The sequence below is a fragment of the Triticum dicoccoides genome, chromosome 3A (assembly GCF_002162155.2).
Source record: "Triticum dicoccoides isolate Atlit2015 ecotype Zavitan chromosome 3A, WEW_v2.0, whole genome shotgun sequence".
Classification (NCBI taxonomy): domain Eukaryota; kingdom Viridiplantae; phylum Streptophyta; class Magnoliopsida; order Poales; family Poaceae; genus Triticum; species Triticum dicoccoides.
Genome location: NC_041384.1, coordinates 492,164,374 through 492,169,893, shown reverse-complemented (window position 1 = coordinate 492,169,893; position 5,520 = coordinate 492,164,374).

Here is a 5,520-nt window from a genome sequence, read left to right as displayed (position 1 = left end):
AAAGGTTCGAGAGTTTCATAGGTGGGAATTCTAGTAGCTCTAGTTCTTCTTCCACGGATATTGGTTTGAGATTGGGATTTCTTACCGATTATTCGTTCTTGATCCGTACCTTGTTGATTTATTTCTCTACCTTAATTCTACGTGGCTTCTCAATTTATGGATATGTGACCATTTCAAGAGGAATGCATTCGTTCATTTTTTTCGGATGTGAAGACTATATGTTGCAATTTTTATTCCGTTGGATTCAGCTTCAGTATTATCTGTCAATGTGCTAATGGTGGTCACCCTCTTCAGGATGGCTCCTCCAACGCGCACGACTCCGAATCCTGATCCGCCACCACCTCCACCTCCTCCAGAGGCATGGCAAGCTGTGATGGCTGCAACCAATGCAAACACTCAGCTGATCATGCAAATTCTTCAAGAGCACAATCAAGGCAGTCATGGGAATCAAGGCAGCAAGCAGAGTCACTTTGCTACACTCAACCAGTTCCTTGCTAACGGGCCAAAGACTTTCAGCAATTGTGTTGAGGCAACCGATGTTGACGATTGGCTTGTGGATCTGTGTAAGCATTTCGAGTGCAGTAACGTCAGGCCCGAGGACTTTGTCAAGTTCGCTTCCTTCCAACTCAAAGATCAAGCTGCAGAATGGTTCCAGCAGTACAAGTATTCCAGAGGTGGACGTGTTATCACTTGGGATGATTTCCGTCGAGATTTCCGAGCTCATCATATTCCGCAGAGCGTGGTTGAAAGCAAGCATGAGGAATTCCGCAATCTGAAGCAAGGCTCTTTGTCTGTCTATGACTACAACAAATTGTTCCAGAAGCTTGCCCGCTTTGCCAAGCAGGACGTGCCTGATGAGAAGAGCATGATATATCAGTTCAGGGGTGGTCTCAGAGAAGAAATTCAGCTCGCTCTTGTCCTCTTTGAGACCTTGAGATATGATGAGTTCTTCAACATGGCACTGAAGCAAGAGTCTGCTCAGTTGAGGTGTGATGCTTCCAGGAAGCGAGTCAGAGATGTTACTCCTTCTTCCTCTACTCAAGTGGCCAAGCAGCAGAAGTTTTGGCTTCCTCCTCCTTCATTCCGTCAGCCGTATCAGCAGAAGAGCAAAGGTGGCAGTGGTTCTTCCCACCCACCCAACCCTGGCTTTCAGAACAAGACTTCGTCTCAAGCTCCAAGATCGAGTGCTCCGTATCACCGTCCGCTTTCAGAGGTCACGTGCAACAAGTGCCAACAGAAGGGTCACTATGCCAACAAGTGTTTCAACCAGAGGCGTCTTCCTCCTCCTCCTCCTGTCAGATCGGCAAGTACAGCTGTGGTCAAGCATAACCCCAAGCATGCCAAGGTCAACTTGATGAATGCAGCTCAGGCAGAGGACTCGTCAGATGTGATCATGGGTAACCTTCCTGTTAACGATGTTCCTGCTAAAGTTCTTTTTGACACTGGTGCATCGTATTCCTTTTTGTCATGCCCTTTTGCATCGAAGCACAATGTTGATATCGAGATTATGCCCAAAGTCATGCAAGTTGTTTCTCCCGGCAAGCTTTTGACTTCTAGTTTGGTTGCTCCCGATGTTGCTATCACGTTGGGCGATTACAAGTTTCTCTCTTCTTCGGTGGTGCTTGGTAACTCGGATATTGATCTTATCCTCGGGATGGATTGGCTTTCTAAGCACAAGGCTCAGCTTGATTGTGCAGCCAGGCAGATTCAATTGACTCATTCGCCTGAGGATGTAATTGTCTTTGCCGCTCAGGATAATACCATCCGTCTGTTTTCTCTCAATGAGAAGGGTGAATTGGATGCCATCTCTCAAATTCCAGTCGTTTGTGAATATCAAGACGTCTTTCCAGAAGAGCTCCCAGGAATGCCTCTACACCGGCCAGTTGAATTCGTTATTGAACTTGAGCCTGGCACGGAGCCTGTGTGCAAGCGTCCTTACAAGCTCGGACCTGAAGAGTTGAAAGAGCTGAAGAAGCAACTCGATATGCAAGAGAAAATGGGTCTCATCCGGCCTAGTTCTTCTCCGTGGGGTTGTGGTGTTCTTTTTGTGAAGAAGAAGGATGGAACGGACCGACTTTGTGTTGATTACCGTCCAGTGAACAAGAATACCATCAAAAACAAATACCCACTTCCCAACATCAATGAGCTGTTCGAACAACTCAAAGGTGCCCAAGTATTCTCCAAGCTTGATCTTCGTATGGGTTATCACCAGATTCGCATTCGTGAAGAAGATATTCCCAAGACAGCATTCAGAACAAGCTTTGGTTCATATGAATACACTGTCATGTCTTTTGGCCTTGCCAACGCTCCTCCGACGTTCTCTCGCATGATGAACTTCATCTTCAATGCCTACACCAATGACTTCGTTTTGGTCTATCTTGACGACATTCTGGTTTTCTCCAAGAACAAGGAAGATCATGCCAAGCACTTACGTTTGGTTCTTGATAAGCTCAGAGAACATCAGTTCTACGCCAAGTTCTCCAAGTCTAAATTTTGGCTCGATGAGGTTCTTTATCTTGGTCATATCATCTCTGCCAAGGGTATTGCCGTGAATCCTGAGACGGTGTCTGCAGTTGTGAATTGGGAACCTCCTCAGAACGTGAAGCAACTCCGCAGTTTTCTCGGTCTCGCAAGCTATTGCCGAATATTCGTTGAAAACTTTTCTAAGATTGCGAAGCCTCTCTCAAATCTTCTTCAGAAGCACGTTAAGTACGTTCGGTCTCCGGAGTGTGATATTGCTTTCAACACTTTGAAAGAGAAGTTGATCACTGCTCCAGTTCTGACTCCACCTGATGAATCCAAGCCGTACGAGGTCTTTTGTGATGCCTCTCTCCAAGGTCTTGGCGCAGTATTGATGCAAGAGAAGAAAGTTGTTGCTTATACATCTCGCTAGTTGAAGCCTAATGAGAAGAACTACCCCACTCATGATCTCGAGTTGGCGGCAGTTGTGCATGCTCTTTTGACTTGGAGACATCTTCTATTGGGAAGAAAAGTGGACATTTTCACTGATCACAAGAGTCTCAAGTACATCTTCACTCAGCCTAATCTCAACCTCAGGCAAACTCGATGGGTCAAAATGATTCAAGAGTATAATCCGAGTATTGAGTACACTACAGGCAAGGCCAATGTGATTGCTGGCGCATTGAGCAGAAAGGCTTACTGCAACAGTCTTATTCTTAAGCCTTGGTAACCCGAGCTTTGTGAAGCTTTCCGCAAACTTAATCTGCAAGTTGTTCCTCAAGGTTTCCTCGCCAACCTTCAAGTATCTCCTACCTTAGAAGACCAGATTCGCCAAGCCCAGCTTCTTGATGCTATGGTGAAAAAGGTGAAGATTGGGATTGCCAAGAGTCAGTCCAAGTACAAGTGCTACCGCCTTGATGACAAGGACACTCTCTTCTTCGAGGATCGTATTGTTGTGCCCAAAGGTGACCTTCGTAAAGTGATCATGAACGAGGCTCACAATTCTCTCCTCTCCATCCACCCTGGGAGTACGAAGATGTACCAGGACCTCAAGCAAGCTTATTGGTGGACTCGAATGAAGCGCGAGATCGCTCAATTCGTGAATGAATGTGATGTCTGCAGAAGAGTGAAGGCAGAACATCAAAGGCCAGCAGGTCTCCTCCAACCTCTTGCCATTCCAGAATGGAAGTTTGACCACATTGAAATGGACTTCGTGACTGGGTTACCAAAGTCCAAGCGTGGCAATGATGCTATATTCGTTGTCATCGACAAACTCACCAAAGTGGCTCATTTTCTGTCTATCAAAGAGTCGATCACTGTAGCTCAATTGGCGGAACTCTATACCTCTCGCATTATCTCTCTGCACGGTATTCCTCAAGTGATCTCTTCAGACCGTGGCAGCATCTTTACCTCGAAGTTTTGGGACTCTTTCCAGAAGGCCATGGGCACCAGCATCCGCTTCAGCATAGCTTTCCATCCCCAAACAAGCGGTCAAGTCGAGCCTGTCAACCAGATTCTTGAAGATATGCTCAGGTCTTGTGTGATCTCCTTCGACATGAAGTGGGAGGATTGTCTTCCTTATGCTGAATTCTCATACAACAACAGTTTTCAAGCAAGTTCGGGCAAGGCCCCATTTGAACTTCTGTATGGCAGGAAGTGTCGTACCCCTCTCAACTGGTCTGAAACCGGTGAACGTCAGCTGCTGAGTAATGACTTAATCACAGAAGCATAAGAAATGTGCAAAGTCATTCGAGATAACCTCAAAGCAGCCCAATCCCGCCAGAAGAGCTACTATGATAGTAAGCACCGTGATTTGGCTTTCGAGATCGGAGATCATGTTTACCTCCGCGTCTCTCCTATGAAAGGTACTCGTCGCTTCGGTATCAAAGGGAAGCTTGCCCCCAGATACGTGGGACCTTTCAAGATTGTCAGCAAGAGAGGCGACCTCGCCTATCAACTTGAGCTTCCTTCAAACTTTGCAAATGTTCATGACGTGTTCCATGTCTCTCAGCTTCGAAAGTGCTTCAAGACTCCTGACCGCACTGTCAACTTCGAAGACATTGAGCTCCAAGAAGATCTCTCTTATCGTGAGCACCCAGTTGCTATTCTTGAAGAGACTGAACGCAAGGCTGGCAACAAGTCAATCAAATTTCTCAAAGTCAAGTGGTCACACCATTCCGACCGTGAAGCTACCTGGGAACGCGAGGATCACCTCCGTTCTGAGTACCCGGCGTTCTTTCAGTCCTAGATCTCGGGACGAGATCTTTTCGTAGTGGTGGAGTGTTGTAACACCACGGATGTAACTTTCCCAATTTGTACTCCAACTCTTGCCGTTTCCGGCGTTAAGTTATATTTATTTCCTCGAGTTCGGGTTTTTGTCTCCGTGTGTTGTTGTCGTTGTCATGCATCTCATATCATGTCATCATGTGCATTGCATTCGCATCCGTGTTCATCTCATGCATTCGAGCGTTTTCCCCGTTGTCCGTTTTGCATTCTGGCGCTTCGTTCTCCTCCGGTGGTCATTTCTAGCTTTCTTTCGTGTGTGGGGATTAAACATTTCCGGATTGGACCGAGACTTGCCAAGCGTCCTTGGTTTACTACCGGTAGACCGCCTGTCAAATTTCGTACCATTTGGACTTCGTTTGGTACTCCAACGGTTAACCGAGGGACCGAAAAGGCCTCGTGTGTGTTGCAGCCCAACACCCCTCCAATTTGGCCCAAAACCCACCAAACTCTGCTCCATGTCCTAGAGCGTTCGATCACGATCGCGTGGCCGAAACCGCACCTCATTTGGACTCTCCTAGCTCCCTCTATGCCTATAAATAGACCCCTCCGTTTTCGGATCTCTTCCTCTCCCCGAAACCCTAAAATCCTCTCTCCGCCGCACCGGACGTGTCCGGACGAGCCGGACAACGTCCGGATCTCACCGCCGCCGCCACTCCCACGCCGCCAAGTGGCAGACCCTCGCCCCCGCACCGCGTGGCCCACGAGCCCGTCCTCGGCCCCCGAAGCCCATCGGATCCCGCCGCCGCCTGGGTACCGCGCCGCCCGACCGGCCTC